The following is an 18,713-nucleotide window of genomic DNA, read 5'->3' on the forward strand; positions in this document are numbered from 1 at the left end:
GGAACCCCAAAGATGCCTTGCTCCATCCATTCAGATATGTGACCCTAGGACTCAGTTGAAGTGCAGCTGGCAGAGGAAGGATATAGAAGGGCAGCCTTCAACTCCTTGTGATAAACTCCATAGTCATATATCAGAGTTTATAGCAATCATCATAATGATAACAATAATTAACATCTCTTTAATGCTTGGAGTTGTACCCACATGCTCAGCCTCTGGGCTGGCCCCACTGCAAGCTGTTCTAGACAATTGCTCCTGAGAATGTCAGGAACAAAATCAAGACTTGTAAATCCCCACAGTCCTGGTGGTAGTCTTAGTTGTAACCAGATCTGAGTTTTACTCTAAATTTGTATGGACAATGATTAATCTGTAGAGCTAACTTGGGCAACAAACTCACTTTGAGTTAAGAAAAGTGTGAGAGCTGTAACCTCTGGGCATCTCCCCTGTGATAACACATTTGTGTGGGCTAAGATCTCCTACAAGTGGATGATGGAGAACACAGAACTGTTTCAAAGAATGGCTGACTGCATTTCCAGGTCATTCAGAGAATGGTATTGTTCACATACCCAAACTGAACTGAGTGATGGTGGTCATACTAATGGAAAGCTGATGGGGTAAGGACAACTAGAATCATACATTTACTTTTAATCGACCAATTAGCCTAAAGGAAAAATTAGAACACCTGGAAGACATTGCTTTTTTGTTGTTGTTGTTCTCAAGTTTTATAATTCCCTCTGAGGCCACATATTTTATAAATGCAATTCACTGATTATAATATGTTATTCCATGATGAATTATTTAGTATGACTTGCTTAGCCTGGTGGTATTAGAAATTAGAGTACAAATAAATATGATATATATCCAATTTAAAGGTATTTTCTGAGTTTCTAAAGGAAATAATGCTCATATTTTAAAAGATAGATTACAAGAATACTTAAATAATGCTTAAAGTTTATAGATGTTAAAGTAATTAGACAAGGAGGTGGCTCTGGTGCCTTAGCAGCCTGGGAAAGCAAACTGAAACTAAGCCAGAATCAATGCAGTCAAATTCAAGAATATGAAACTTAAGAAGAACCAATCACAAACAGCGAGCCAGCTTTCCCAAGTAAGGTGGCCTTAAACTTCAGTCAATCAAATAATTTCCCTGTTTTTCTTCCATGTCTTCTCTGTAAAAATCTCTCCCCTAGCTCCAGCAAGTAGAGTACCACTGAGTGAGTGAAAGTTGCTCAGTTGTGTCTGACTCTGCGACCACATGGAGTATACAGTCTATGGAAATCTCCAGGCCAGAACACTGGAGTGGGTAGCCCTTCTGTTCTCCAGGGGATCTTCCCAAACCAGGGATCAAACCTAGGTTTCCCGCATTGCACGCGGATTCTTTACCAGCTGAGCCACAAGGGAAGCCCAGAGTACCCCTAACCACTCCTGGTTTGCTGTTGCCTGATTTGAACTGACATATGTTCAAATAAACTCCTGAAAATGTTAATGTACCTCAGTTTATTTTTTAACACAGTACATGACAAAGAAGTATGATAAAACTAAGCACTGGAAGTGTAGAATATGAATGTGGTGAATTACTCCCATGACTCTTGCAGCTTTTGACAGAGAACAATTTTGTAAGGCTGGAAGCCATTTGTCTGTTAACAGGAGTGTCAGCAAAAACTCTTGTAATTCAAGTCTTCTTAGGCTGTATAACAATTCAGTCCTTACTTATACTATCCTTTTAGGTCAAACTGTCTGTGAGTTCATCATGGCACTGAGAACATCTATGAGCTTTGTTAAATTTTTATCCAATAATAACCTGTAATTTGAGTTATGAGGTTATTGCATCACACTGCTTTTCATTTCAGTATAGACATATATAGTCATATGTGACTGTTTATTACATGATACAAAAAGAGATGTATACCATTATAACTCTACAAAAGCATGAGTGTTATTTAAAAATTCATACTATGCACTGACTGTAATTTTCAAAACTCCACAACTATGAGAAGCTTGATGAATTAAGCAATATTTGGTGTCTTAATGTCATAGCTGTTTTTCATAGATGTAACCAACATGTAAAACCCATGTATAAATTTTAGAATAAAGGAGTTCTTAATAATAAAGAAAACTGTGTTCAATATGTCCATTACATCACAAAATTGCATATTATCAGGATTCAGTTTTTACTTTTTAATACTTGCACATACATGCATTATTTCTTTACTTGCAAACTTTACCAAACTGTTCCTTGGAGAAAATGTTGGAGCTAATGAAGCTTATTTTATTATTGACTTGTGACTTGTGGTTGATTGACTTCTTAACTTAATGAGTGACTTGACTAAATACAACACTTAAACACTCTCTTGAAATAGTCTTTACCAATGATGTCAATGGTGCTGGAGTTACTTTCTAAGGAAATGCTTGGTTCAGTGTTTAAGGGTATGATTTTTGCATAGTGATTAATATTTTTGTACAAGATTTTTCAAGGACAGCTTTTTTGGTGTTTTGGATGGGATAATTCTTTTTCTGGGAGCTGTTCTGTGCATTGTACGGTAGTTAGCAACATCCTTGTTCTCTATTCATTAGATTTCAGTAACAAATTCCCACCTTCAGTTGTTATGGTCTCAAATGTCATCAGATATTACTAAATGGCCCCTGGACCAAAATATACTCTCTCTGCCTTTGAGAAATACTTTTTAAGTAGAAGAGAAAGGTGAAGGCAATCCAGAGATCACAAATCAAGGGCAGAATATAAGCAGAGGAATTTTTCTAGAAAGGTCTTAGAGGTACAGAAAGCATGATTTAGTATAAATTTAATTGAAGAATTAAAATCAATATATTTTATGTTAAAATTATTACAGATAAATTGATTATTAATGCATGTATTTTTGAAAGTCAATTAGCTTCAGGACCAAATTAATATACTACCTACTCCATTTAATATTATCTGAATTTCCAGTTTAAGAAAATATAGTATTTGAAGGCACTGCTGTCTCTTTTTCAATTTTTTTTGGCTGCACTGTGAGGCATGTGGGATTTTAGATCCCCAACCAGGGATCAAACCCAGGCCCCCTGCTGTGGAAGTGCAGAGTCTTAACCACTGGACCACGAAAGTTCCAAGACACTGCAGTCTTTGACAGATTCTTTTGGTCTGAAAATATTAGACCTTAAAAGTCTATCTTCTAGAATCTTCAAAGTGGAAGACTAATTTTATTTTTGAAAATGACTGACATTTTCAAAATGAGGTATTTCTTACATGACCTTCCCAACCCAGGGACTATACTGAGGTATCCTGCATCCAGGCAGATTCTTTATCATCTAAGCCACTAGGGAAGCCCTGAGCAATGATAACAGTCTCCAATTATTATTAATCATTTTAAACATAAGAATAAGGAAAATATGTATCTTGAGAGACATTGTTTGACTATCTCAAATATGTGTAAATATAATTTAAAAGATGGGTGGACACTAAGTTCTTAGAACAGTCTATCCTTTTTTCCTGATATTTGGAAAACACAAATATGACAAATTATAATTATAGTAGTTTTGTTAATATACCTTTTAATTAACATTATCCTCAAGTAATAATGATATTAATAAGACCTGAATTTACTAGCACCAGCTCCAAATCTTTCCTTAGACAGTAAAAATTATCATTTATATTAAAGATCAGCCTAGAGTTAGTTAATTGTGCTGGGGTGCCATAAAAATAATTCAAACTTGGCAATTCTTAATAAATTTAGAGTCTATAATTTGTGTCAGCCTCAGAACAATTCAACAGACTAAGAAGTCACTGTCCTCATTCTTAATGCTATTAAGAAAGAAACTTACCAGATATGCAATATTCAATGACTACATTAACATGTGTTCATTTATACTTTGGATTAGAAAATTAAACTTCTGGCATTGTTGCAAGCCAAGATGTCTCAATTTTTAAATCAAGACAAGATTAATAAACGTGTCTGTAATGTATCACAGACCCTCTTGCAAGCTTCACACTGTTTTCCTGCGGTGGTGGTGCCTTAATTTCTGTAAATAAAGCTACTTTGAAAAACAATGGATATTACAACCACATCAAGCAATTCAAAGGATTTCAGAGACAAACTATTCACACACAGCTGATGAGTTTTCTTTTGTGAAAGTGTTAGTCACTCAGCCATGTCCAGCTCTTTGTGACCCCATGGACTATATGTAGCCTGCCAGACTCCTTTGCCCATGGGATGCTCTAAGTAAGAATACTGATGTGGGTAGCCATTCCCTTCTCCAGGGGATCTTCCTGCCCCAGGGATCAAACTCAGGTCTCTTGCATTACAGGCAGATTGTTTTACCACCAGGGAAGTTGTGAGGCTCTGACTAATTGTCTCATTCACTCTGTGTGAAACTAACCCTAAGGCTGCCTGTAAATAGACAAACCCAAGTTGACATTGGCAGGTGAAAATAATTAATATAATATGTTGGCTAGATTTCTACAGGAAAATGCTGCCTGCTAAAACATTTTGTATCCGTGCTTTCTATGTTCTTGAAAGCATTGTTCTAGATTCTACGTACAAGTGATTTAAAGACAAGTTGTTTCTAGGAAAATGGAAAACTCCAATGTGTCTAATAGTACTACTACTGAGGCTCTATCAGCCTCTTCTTTGTGAATATTATGGTTGTAGTTATGGCTAAAATATATACATATACTGTTTCTTTCACCAATATTGGATTTGGACTGCTCTACTTCTGAAAATTATTGCTTGTTTTGGGAGGAACTCTTCCATGTGGCTAACCAGAGGGAATTTGATCCAGAGTCTAGAGGCTCCAGGAAGAATATCTTAATTTCTCATTGACAGAGCAACTCTAAAGGGTAAAATGTAGAGAGAGGCAGAGATCAACCTGGATCATTTTGCAGATACTTCCCATGCAGTATTTCAAACTGAATAACTGAGTATTTGGACCTGGCCTGATAGGGATTGTCATTTTCTGACAATTATTTTTGTAAGACTTTCAGATTGTCCTCAAAGTCTCAGGCTCAAGACATTCAGCAACTATTGCAGATAATGGAAAACAGAGGCAAGGACTTTAGGGGAGTAGGTGGCTGGACTTGGAGAGTGGACAGCTACTGTGATGGAAGTTACTCTCAGTTACTGAGGTGAGCTGGTTTCTGTATGGTGGTGGTTTTTATGTTTAAAGCTCATTTACAAAGTTTTGCCAATATTATATATTGCTGCTGCTAAGTCACTTCAGTTGTGTCTGGCTCTGTGTGACCCCATAGACAGCAGCCCACCAGGCTCCGCCGTCCCTGGGATTCTCCAGGAAAGAACACTGGAGTGGGTTGCCATTTCCTTCTCCAATGTAGGAAAGTGAAAAGTGAAAGTGAAGTCGCTCAGTTGTGTCCGACTCTTCACACCCCAATGGACTGCAGCCCACGAGGCTCCTCCGTCCATGGGATTTTCCAGGCAAGAGTACTGGAGTGGGGTGCCATAAATCTTATTAAATCAGACACCTTTCTCTAGAGTGATTATCAATTCTCTTTGCATCTTTTAATGAAACTGCTTCTTTTATTTTTACAGCATTTAAATTAATTTTGAGTAATAGATAATAAATATGGCTTTAAAAGTTTTTAAATATATATTTTGTATAATACTTTCTCCTAGAGATAACTACTGTTCATGTCTTTAGTAGAAATCCAAATTATATTATGATTAAACCTAAGTAAATACTCATGCCTATATAATTTTCAAAAATGCCAAATTATAAATTTGCCCCAATGGCATAATTTTACTGAGAAATGTATACATATAAAAGTCAACAAGTATTTTTCTGAAGTGTTTCTTTAACATAAAATAGCAAAATCTATATAAATGAATTAAATCATCTAGCTTTAAATTTTTGTGTTTTGGGAAAACATCATGCTTTCCAATACCTCTATTCTACCTCTGATTTTCTTCACTTTAATAATCAAAAATTAAAGAATGATAAGAACAATTGTGAGTAAGCATACAAAAACTGCATCTATCTCTCTGCGTAAATTTTTATATTGGTTGTGTGCTCAGTCGCTCCATCACGTCTGACTTTGCAACCCTATGGACTGTAGACCACCAGGCTCCTCTGTCCATGGGAATTTTCGAGCAAGAATACTGGAGTGGGTTGCCATTTCCCTCTCCAGGGGCTCTTTCTGACCCAGGGATCAAACCAGTGTATCCTGTGACTCCTGCATTACAGGTGGATTCTTTACCTTTGGAGCGTTAACAGCTTTAGTTAACAATGTTTAGTGATTGTACTGTTTATGCATTGCTAAAGAATTTCTGCGAATTGGTGTTTTTAAATTATTTTTTGCTTCAATAGAAATGGTCAAATGATGTTTTTCTTATATGAAATTTTACACAGTGGATTATATTTATAGGTATGAAATGTTAAACTATATTTACACCAGTGGAATGAGCTATACTATTGAATGTTGTGTTGTCTCTTAACATATTGATCACTTCAATTGTGGCATATATTATTAAAGTTGCTTATCTATTATTTTCTTTCTTGTACTTTTTTGAAGTTTTTCTTTTCTATTAAATAAAAATTTAAAAGAATCAATTTTCCTCATAACATAAACTTAAAACATCTTAATTATTTGAAATTAAATATTTTTTTATTTTACCTTTTTAGTTTTAGTTATGTCAGTATAAAGTCTTCCTTGGTGGCTCAGATGGTAAAGAATCCACTTGCAATGCAGGAGACTTGAATTCTATTGCTGATATGGAAAGATCTCCTGCAGAAGGGAATGGCACTCCACTCCAGTGTTCTTTCCTAGGGAATTCCATGAACAGAGGATCCTGGCTGGCTGCAGTCCATGGTGTTGCAAGGAGTCAGACAGGACTGAGTAACTGACACACACATCACTATAGTTTAAACTGCCTCCTTGCTAAGGCATTACTTGTTATATTTCAATTTTCCCCAAGAAATTTAACATTTGCTTTTATTATTATTTGATAGTTTTCTTTGATTATGATGAAAACTTGTGGACATATTTAACTTTAGGAAAGAGTTTAGAGATTTCTTTGGCCTCTAATATATAAAATATAAGACATACTATTTTATCAAAAATAAAAAATATATAAACATATATACACACACATATGTGTATATCACATTAACATTTTATAATATGCTGTCCTTCATCATGTCTCTCTCTCTGCAGTGCCTGTATATTCTGTTGTGTCTGACTCTTTTCGACCCCATGGACTATAGACTGCCAGGCTCCTCTGTTCGTGCAATTCTTCAGGCAAAACTACTGGAGTGGGTTGCTATTTCCTCCTCCAGGTGATCTTCCCCACCAAGGAATTGAACCCACATCTCCTGCTTGGCAGGCAGTTTCTTTGCCACTGAGCCACCTGGGAAGCCCTGTCCTTTATTATATTTACAAACTGACTCAATGGACATGAGTTTGAGCAAGGTTTGGGAAATAGTGAAGGACAGGGAAGGCTGGTGTGATGCAGTCCATGGGGTCGCAAAAAGTTGGATATGACTAAACAACTGAACAACAATGACTTGCTAATTTTTGCTGTCAAAAGTGATAGTGATATTTTAAAAATCTCTCTCACTTGATTAAAAAGAAAACACATAATGAAAGAGCAGTGAGTTTCGATTTTATTCATGCACTTTACTGATGACTGTAGTGTAGGAGACAGCCTCTCTGTAGCTCACAGGAACTGCTCCAAAGAGGTAAGGGAGGAACTTGCACATATATGAATTGTTTTGCAGGGAAATATATGTAGGTAAGCATATGTCTTAGTAAAAGATGATTGCTAATCACAGAAAACAGATATCTCAATTTTATGATTTTAGTGTTTCCTAATTCTGGGGTTTAATTGTGAAAGCTGGACTACAAAGAAGGCTGAGCACTGAAGAATTGATACTTTTGAACTGTGGTGTTGGAGAAGAATCTTGAGAGTCCCTTGGACTGGAAGGAGATCCAACCAGCCCATTCTAAAGGAAATCAGTCCTGAATATTCGTTGGAAGGACTGATGCTGAAGCTGAAACTCTAATACTTTGGCCTCCTGATGCAAAGAACTGACTCCTTGGAAAAGATCCTGATGCTGGGAAAGATTGAAGGCAGGAGGAGAAGGGGATGACAGAAGATGAGATGGTTGGATGGCAGCACCTACTCAATGGACATGAGTTTGAGTAAACTCCGGGAGCTGGTGATGGATAGGGAGTCCTGTGGTGCTGCAGTCCATGAGGTCACAAAGAGTTGGATACGACTGAGCAACTGAACTGAACTGACTGAACTGAACTGAATTCTGGGGTCACTGGAATTCTTCCTTAAATCTGTATCTTGACTAGGGAAATTTATCCAAAGTACAGAATGCTTCATCTTATTATTCACCATCCTGAATTTCCCTCAAGACATGTTGTGTGTGACTGCTACAGGTTGCTACATGACTCTTTCTATAACTGGATGATGAGAAACCTTTTGTTCTTTTGTTTACACACTATTATATTTTAATTTACTATAATATTTATGAAGTTGTGTTAATAAAATAATTATGCTAATAAAACTTCAAGTTTAAACTTTAAGTTTATCTTAAATTACACAATATTCCATACAATTTGGGATAGAGTAAAGCATATTGATTTTTCTGACCTTGAGACTTTGATTACCTTACTTTATGTTTTCCATACTTATTCTTTTTTTGATTGTTAGTTAGAATAGGAAACAGGAGTCCAGAATGGCGGTGGTGAAAAGACAAGGGAAAAGCCCATGAAAATAGAACAAAGAAAGGTCAGAGGACCAGAATGAGGACCTCAGGTAGAACAAACAGCACTCCTGGCTAGCCCAATAAATAGGGCAGGCTCGGGGGAGGAGAAAAAACATATAAAAAGAGGAGCCAAAGGGCAGAGCTCTCTCTCCTCCCCGGGCTCAAGGTCTCTCGCTCTTTCTCTCTCTCTCTCTTCTCTTCCCATCTTTTGGGTCAGCATGCCCTCACACCTCGAGGATGTATTTTCTTGTTATTTTCTAGATAAAACTAAGGGAGCTATAACACTGTCCGAGAGCTGTGATGCACTGAAGGCTTTAATGTCCATTGCTTCCAATTTTTGTTGAGACAAGACAGAACCGAGGAGATTACACTCCCCTGACATGATTAAGCACATATTTCAAATCTTCACTTGGGTTCAAATCATTTAGAAGTTATGTATTCTTTTTGCTGTCTGACATTCTTGAAGACGAGATAACTTGTGTAAACTCTGCTTAAACAAAATTTCAAAATATTTATCATGATAATCTGATATTCCACAGGCAGAGGTTACTTTCTGTGAAATATTTCATCTCATTACAATTTTTTTTCCATACCTTAATATGTGGTTAAGCAACAGCATGCTTTATTAACACCATTGTTTATAGTCCTTTCTTTTTTTAATCAGTTATCCTTTTTATTGTTATTTTATTTCACATTCATAAATACTTTTCCAGAATTTTTATGTGGTTGGTATATTAAATGAGTCTTTGCATGGCAATGAATTTGTGAGGTGATAGTAAAAGAATCATGGTTTAACTGATTCAAATTTCTTTAGTCACAATCTTTTAACATTAAATTCTAAATCCTACTTTCATAACTTTCCTTCATGTAGAGATATTTGAGTCCAACTAGGTTCTTTTTTTTCCCACTTAATAGCTAGTATGTCTTTTTTGCATGAATGCTTGTATGATTTTTTTCCCATCATTAATTTTCATGAATATTTCTTAAAAGAACATTTAAAATACATGTTCCATATCTCAAACATATAGAAACATTTAAATGTAATAAGATTAATGTATAACATTTATAGCTATACACATATTAGGCAAAAGGAAAAGAGCATAGCTACTTGACAAAGATTAAAAAGTTGGATAGTTAATATCTAGTGACAACAGGAGTTTAGAAAAAAATAATAAACTTAAATCCTGAGTGTAATTATTTCAGAATATCTGAAAATATGTATAGACATACATTCTTTTCCATGCAGCATTTCCATTCTAGGTATTTACTGCAAGAAAATTATTAACTAACACAACAAAGTTATATAGAGTCTATGATTCTTAAGGTTTTAACAATAATTATCAAATAACTATTCCATATATATCCATAGAAAATATACTATATAAACCACTGAAATAAACTGTTGAAAGCAGAAATGAAAACACACATATATGGTCAAGTTATCTTTGACAAGGACACCAAAACTGTTCCATGTGAAAAGGATAGAAGAGTTTCCAGGAGTCTTTGTTGAGAAACTGAATGGCCACATGCAAAAGAAAGAATTTGGAAGCTTACCTAATATATACAAATTTAACTCCAAATGGATTAAGACCTAAAAATAAGACCCCAAATTATAAGACTTTTAAATAAAAACATAGGGGAAAATATTCATGGCACTGGATTTTACAAAGATTTTTAAAATATGACATTGAAAGCACAGGAGGAAAAAAGTAAAAGGAAAGGCAGGTAATTGAATTACATCAAAATTGAAAACTTCTGTAAATCAAAGAACATAATTAACAGAGTAAAAGAGCATCCTGTGGAATAAGAGAAAATATTTGCTAATCATATATTTGATGACAGATTAATAAACAATATATAAAGAATACTCCCGAAGTACCAGAGCAGAATAAAGGTCATATATGAGAAACTCAAAGGTAAAACGTTAAAACTTTTCTTCTAATATCAGGAACAAGATAAGGCTGTCCACTCAATACCACTTTTTGCCAACATAGTACTGAAAGTCCAAGCAACAACACTAAGGTAAAAATAAATAAAAGGCATTTAAATCACAAAGAAAAAGTAAAATTTCTCTATTTGTGAATATGATCTGATATATAGAAAACCTGAAAGACTCTATCTAAAAACTGTTAGACTTAAAAAATGTCTTCTGTAAAGTTACAGGATACAAAAATTAAGATATAATAATCACTTTTTTTTTAGCTATTGGATTATAATTGTTTTACAATGTTGTCTTAGTATCTGCTGTGCAACATCATACATCAGGCATATCTATACACATATTCCCTCCTTCTCAAGCCTCCCTCCCACCCTCCCATTTCACCCATCTAGGTCATCATAGAGCAGTGAGCTGAGCACCCTGTGCTATGCACCAGCTCCCTGCTAAGCTAGTTATTTTACTCATGGTAGTGTATATATGTTAATGCTATTCTCCTGTCATGCAGAATGAAGTTAGAGAAAGAAAAACAAATATCCTATGTTAACACACATATAGAATCTAGAAAAATGGTACTGATGAACTTATTTGTAAGGTAGGAAATTAGTGGTTTTTCATACATTAATAACAAACTATCTGAAAGAAATAATAAGAATGAAATCCCATTGATAATAGCATTAAAATCAGTAAAGGACATAAGAATAGCTTTAAGGAGATAAAGACCTGTAAACTAGAAGATACTAATAAAAGAAAGTGAAGAAGACATGAATAAATGAAAAGATATACAGTATTTGTGGTGAACAGAATTAACCATTTTAAATACCCATACTATTTAGAGTTCTACAGACTCAATGCAATCCTTATCACAATTTCAGTGATATTTCTAATAGAAATAAAAGAAACAACCCTGAATTTTTTTTATAAAACCACAACATGCCCCAAATATCCAAAGCAATCTTCAGAAAGAAGAACAAAGTGGAAGCATCACACTCCCTGATTTCAAACTATATTACAAAACACCAGTAATCAAAAAGTATGGTACTATAATAATAACAAGCACATACAACAGGGGACTAGACTACTCCAGAAAGAAAACTGCAAGTATAAGACCAACACATTTTTGATAAGAGCACCAAGAACACATAATGATTAAAGGATAGTCTTTTCAATAAATCGTGATGGGAAAACTGGATATCTATCAGCAAAAGAATGAAGTTGGCCTTCTTACACCACTCTCAAAATCAACTTGAAATTAATAATAGAGATTTAAGTTTAAAGTCTGTGACCATAAAACGTTTAGAAGAAAACATAGAGTCAAAACGCTTTGACATTGGTCTTATCAATGATCTCTTTGATAAGATACCAACCAAAGAACAGGAATCATAAGCTAAAATAAGCACAAGGGACTACATCAAACAAGACAACTTTGCATAATGAAGGTAATGACAATAAATTGAAAAAGTAATCTACATAATGGAAATAAATATTTGCAAACCATATATCTGATAAAAGGGTAATATACAAAATATATAAAGAACTCATAAAACCCAATAGCTAAAAACCTCAAATAATCAGTTAAAAATGAGTAAAGGACTTGAGAACACATTATTTTCAAAAAAAGACTTACAAGTGCTTAACATGAAAAGTGCTCAACATCACTAATCATCAGTGAAAAGCAAATTAAAAAATATAATAAGATATTACCTCACATCTTCTAGGATAGTTATTATCAGGAAGACAAAAGAATTAAGTGTTGACAAGAATATAAAGGGAAATGTTGTACACTGTTGGTAAGAATTTTAATTGGTATAGCTTTTATGGAAAACAGTATGGTGTTTCCTCAAAATTAAAAATACACCTAGCAATTAATAAAGGACATAGAGGGAAACAATAGAATGGGAAAGACTAGAGATCTCTTTAAGAAAATGGGAGATACCATGGGAACATTTCATGCAAAGATGGGTACAACAAAGTACCCATTAGATGCAGAAGATATTAAGAAGAGGTGGCAAGAGCACACAGAAGAACCATATAAAAAAGATATTAATGACCCAGAAAGCCATGATGGTGTAATCACTCACCTAGAGCAAGATATCTTGGAATGTGAAGTCAAGTGGGCCTTAGGAAATATCACAACAACAAAGTTAGTGGAGGTGATGGAATTCCAGCTAAGCTATTTCAAATCATAAAAGATGATGCTGTTAAAGTGCTGTACTCAATATGCCAGCAAATTTGGAAAACTCAGCAGTGGCCACAAGAAGGAAAATATCAGTTTTCATTCCAATCCCAAAGAACAGCAATGCAAAAGAATGTTCAAACTACTGAAACTACTGCACATTTTCACTAATTTCACATGCTAGCAAAGTAATCCTCAAAATCCTCCAAGCCAACAGTATGTGAACTGAGAACTTCCAGATGTGCAAGCTGTGTTTCGAAAAGGTGGAAGAAACAGAGATCAAATTGACAACATCAATTAGATCATAGAAAAAGCAATAGAATTCCAAAAAAATATCTACTTCTGATTCATGGACTACACTAAAGTCTTTGACTGTGTGGATCACAGCAAACTGTGGAAAATTCTGAAAGAGATGGGAATACCAGACCACCTTACCTGCCTCCTGAGAAACCTGTATACAATCAAGAAACAACACTTAGAACTAGGTATGGAACAACAGACTGGTAAAACATGAGCAAGGAGAAGGTCAAGGCTGTTTATTATCACCCTGATTATTTAACTTCTATGCAGAGTACTTCATCCGAAATGCCAGGCTGCATGAATCACAAGCTAGAATCAAGATTGCTGGGACAAATATCAATAACCTCAGATATACAGATGACACCACCCTTATGGCAGAAAAGGAAGAGGAACTTAAGTGACTCTTGATGAAAGTCAAAGAGGAGAGTGAAAGAGCTGGCTTAAAAGTCAACATTCAAAAACAAAGATCATGGCATCTGGTCCCATTATTTCATGGCAAATAGGGAAACAATTGAAACATTGAAAGACTTTATTTTCTTGGGCTCCAAAATCACTGTGGATAAAGACTGAAGCCATGAAATGAAAAGATGCTTGTTCCTTGGAAGAAAAGCTATGACAAACCTAGACAGTGTATTAAAAAGCAGAGATAGTACGTCACCAACAAAGATCAGTATAGTCAAAGCTATGTATTTTTCAGTAGTCATGTATGGATGTGAGAGCTGGACAATAAAGAAGACTGAGACTGAAGAACTGATGCTTTTGAACTGTGGTGTTAGAGAAGACTCTTGAGAGTCCCTTGGACCATGGGGATATCCAACCTGTCAAGCCTAAATGAAATCAGTCCTAAATATTCATTGGAAGGACTGATGCTGAAGCTGAAACTCCAATACTTGGCCACTGATGTGAAGAACAGAATTATTGGAAAATACCTTCATGCTGGGAAAGATAGAAGGCAAGAGGAGAAGGGGATGACAGAGGATGAGACGGCATATTTTTCCTTTGTTATCTTCAATTTTATATATTTAAAGATTTTAATTTTGACAAAGGAAGCAAGAATATACAAGCTGGATGGCATCACCAGCCCAATGGACATGAGTTTGAGCAAACTCTGGGAGATGATGAAGGACAGAGAAGCCTGGTATGCTGCAGTCCATGGGGTTGCAAAGAGTTGGACATGACTGAGGGACTGAAAAACAGCAACAAAGTAATTAATAGGCAACAAAAGATCTTTTAAAAAAATTAAAAATTTTTTCATTGAACTGTTGTTGTTGATTTACAACATTGTGTTAGTTTCCAGTGTACATAAAGTGATTCAGTAATGTATATATGTATATACATTACATGTGGTGACAAAGAGACATGACTGAAATATGTTGTGCTGTGCTTAGTTGTTCAGTCATGTCGTCATGTCTGACTCTTTGTGTCAGACATATACATACACAACATGTATACAGAGAGTGACTCAGCTGGTAAGGAATCTGCTGCAATGCAGGAGACCTGGGTTCGATCCCTAGGTTGGGAAGATCCCCTGTCAATGGAAAGTCCACCCACTCCAGTATTCTGGCTTGGAGAATTCCTTGGATGGTATAGACCATGGGTTTGCAAAGAGTTGGACATGACTCAGTGACTTTCACTTTCATGTATACCATATTTTCTTTATCCATACATGTTGAGTGACATTTAGATTTCTTCTATGTCTCAACTATTGTAAATAGTACTGTTATGAAATTTGGGGAGCATGTATATCTTCAAATTATGGTTTTCTCTAAATATTATGCCCAGGAGTGGGATTGCTGGATCATATGTTAACTCTTAGATTTTTAAGGAACTTTCATACTGTTAAGTATAGTGGCTAAACCATTTTACATTCTCACCAACATTATAGGAACATTCTCTTTCTTCACATCTTTTCTGGAATTTATTAATTGTAGTCTTTTATTGATGGTCATTCTGACTCATGTGAGGTGAAACTTCATTGTAGTTTTGATTTGCATTTCTCTAATAATGATGTTGACCATCTTTTCATGTGTCTGCTGGCCATCCATGTCTTATCTGGAGAAATGTCTATTTGAGTCTTCTGTCATTTTTTGATTGAATTATTTGATTTTTGTTGTTGTTGTTATTAAGTTGTATGAATTGTTTGTATATTTTGGAAATTAAGACCATGTTGGCCACATCATTTGCATTATTTTCTCCTAGTCCATAGGTTGTCTTTCATTTTATCTATGTTTTCTTTGATGTGCAAAAGCTTATAGATTTGAGTTGTTCAATTTGTTTATTTGTGCTTTTATTTCTATTGCCTTGGTAAATTTACCAAAGAAAACATTGGTGTGATTTATATCAGAGAATATTTTGCCTGTGTTTTCTTCTAAGAACTTTATGGTGTCATGACTTGTACTTAAGTCTTTAAGATGTTTTGAGTTTATTTTTGTGTATGGTGTGAGGGACATCAACTTCACTGATGTACACGTGACTATCAAACTTTCCCAATACCACTAGCTGATGAGACTGTCTTTTCTCCATTGTATATTCGTGCTTCCTTTGTCAAAAATGAAATCTTTAAATATATAAAATTGAGGGTAACAAAGGAAAAATCTGCCTACCTATTAAGCCAAATACAGGTGCTGGTTTTTATACTAGTGGTTCTCAGACTTAGTGTGCATCAGAAGCACCTCAAGTGCTTATTGAAACACAGATTAATGAGTTTTGTCCGAGTTTCTAATTCAGCAGGTCTAGAATAGAGTCCGATAATTTGTATTTGCAATGGTTCCCATGTGATGCTGATGCTGCTGGTCCTCGATCTACACTTTGGAAACAACCAATGAATACTTATTTGAAAATGCACATTCTTGACATTTTTACTTTCAAAAAGAAAAAAGTGTAATTCCATTCACAATGCTACTGTCTACTGAGCCAAAACCTGTGTAGCAGGTTCTTGTGTATCTTATACATGATAGCCTGCTTCAGTGACAGCCATAAAAGTGTGATTCCCTCTGTGACGAAATTGACCAGTATAAGCAACTGATAGTTATTTTTCTAAAGGAATTACAGATTTTTCTCCTCAGGTATGTCATATCCATGGTTTGTGATTACATGCATTTTCTCATTGGATAGGTGAATTCCTAAAATTTTGTATATACATATTTCATATTACAAACAACAGATGGACATGAAAATAAAAGTAAACATTCAAAGTATAGAAAAATGGTTCAAAATAGAAAGTTTATCAAATGTTGAAAAATAGAAATTATGAAACATGGAGGTAAAAGGAAAGATAAAGAAATGATGACTCCATTGACTACATTCACCAGAGATTGCGTGAATTTCTGCCATAAAATAAAATTATATTCTTCTAGGCCTAACTGCCAATACATGTGGTCCCTATAATTTTTTAATAGACCACACGTTTTGAATAGCCAAATGACATTTATTAATAGTAATTAGCATAATTTGAATAATTAAATATTCATATAACTGTCAGTTAAAAAACTATCAGCATGATATTCATTTATATTCTCAAGACATGTCCTTTGAGAGTTCCTTGAGCCAGTCACTGAGTTAAAAGTTACTCTGGGAAGGCAAAGATCGCTCAGGAATGTGCAGGCAAATGTGGAGTACTGGGTGGCCCCTCAGTATAGATGGCAGCCTTTGATGATTCACTATTTGAAGTTGATAAAGTGTCTGTTGTAGATATGAGTTGATCCTTCTCCATATCTTTCATGTATGGGTGAAATTAAAGAAGAATCATTTAAATTTACTATATTTTCCTTTATCCATTTAGAGATACACAGAATAAAGAATCAGAGAGAGAAGAAAGAATCTGACACAGCTTAACAAATGTTGATCGTGCAGTCTTGTTGTTTGGAGGGGGGGAAGTGAAAATATATTCAGTTCAGTTCAGTCACTCAGTCATGTCTGACTCTTTGTGACCCCATGAACCGCAGTACACCAGGCCTCCCTGTACATCACCAAATCCCGAGTCCACCTAAACCCATGTTCATTGTGTCGGTGATGCCATCCAACCATCTTATCCTCTGTTGTCCCTTTCTCCTCCTGCCCTCAATCTTTCCCAGCATCAGGGTCTTTTCAAATGAGTCAACTCTTCATAAGAGGTGGCCAAAGTATTGGAGTTTCAGCTTGAATATCAGTGTTTCCAATGAACACCCAGGACTGATCTCCTTTAGGATGGACTGATTGGATCTCCTTGCAGTCCAAGGGACTCTAAAGAGTTCTCCAACACCACAGTTCAAAAGCATCAATTCTTCAGTGCTCAGCTTTCTTTATAGTCCAACTCTCACATCCATACATGACTACTGGAAAAACCATAGCCTTGAATAGACGGATCTTTGTTGGAAAAGTAATGTCTCTGCTTTTGAATATGCTATCTAGGTTGGTCATAACTTTCCTTCCAAGGAGTAAGCTTCTTTTAATTTCATGACTACAATCTCCATCTGCAGTGATTTTGGAGCTCAGAAAAATAAAGTCAGCACTTGTTTCCACTGTTTCCCCATCTATTTGCCATGAAGTGATAGGACTGGATGCCATGATCTTAGTTTTCTGAATGTTGAGCTTTAAGCCAACTTTTTCACTCTCTTCTTTCACTTTCATCAAGAGGCTCTTTAGTTCTTCTTCAGTTTCTGCCATAAGTGTGGTGTCATCTGCATATCTGAGGTCATTGATATTTCTCCCGGCAATCTTCATTCCAGCTTGTGCTTCTTCCAGCCCAGCATTTCTCATGATATACTCTGCATATAAGTTAAATAAGCAGGGTGACAATATGCAGCCTTGACTCCTTTTCTTTTTTGTAACCAGTCTGTTGTTCCATGTCCATTTCTAACTGTTGTTTCCTGACCTGTATACAGGTTTCTCAAGAGGCAGGTCAGGTGGTCTGGTATTCCTATCTCTTTCAGAATTTTCTACAGTTTATTGTGATCCAAACAGTCAAAGGCTTTGGCATAGTCAATAAAGCAGAAATAAATGTTTTTCTAGAACTCTTGTTTTTTCAATGATCCAGCGGATGTTGGCAATTTGACTTCTGGTTCCTCTGCCTTTTCTAAAACCAGTGTGAACATCTGGAAGTTCATGGTCCACATATTGCTGTAGCCTAGCTTGGAGAATTTTGAGCAATGCTTTACTAGCATGTGAGATGAGTGCAGTTGTGCAGTAGTTTGAGCATTCTTTGGCATTGCCTTTCTTTGGGATTGGAATGAAAACTGACCTTTTCCAGTCCTGTGAGCACTGTTGAGTTTTTCAAATTTGCTGGCATATTGCATGCAGCACTTTCACACCTACATCTTTTAGGTTTTGAGATAGCTCAACTGGAATTCCATCGCCTCCACTAGCTTTGTTCGTAGTGATGCTTCCTAAGGCCCACCTGACTTCACATTCCAGGATGTCCTCCTCTAGGTGATTGGGAGTGATCACACCTTCATGATTATCTGGGTCATGAAGATATTTTTTGTACAGTTCTTCTATGTATTCTTGCCACTTCTTCTTAATATCTTCTGCTTATGTTAGGTCCATAACATTTCTGTCCTTTATTGAGCCCATCTTTGCATGAAATGTTCCCTTGGTATATGTAAT

The sequence above is a fragment of the Bos mutus genome, chromosome 11 (assembly GCF_027580195.1).
Source record: "Bos mutus isolate GX-2022 chromosome 11, NWIPB_WYAK_1.1, whole genome shotgun sequence".
NCBI classification, from domain to species: Eukaryota; Metazoa; Chordata; class Mammalia; order Artiodactyla; family Bovidae; genus Bos; species Bos mutus.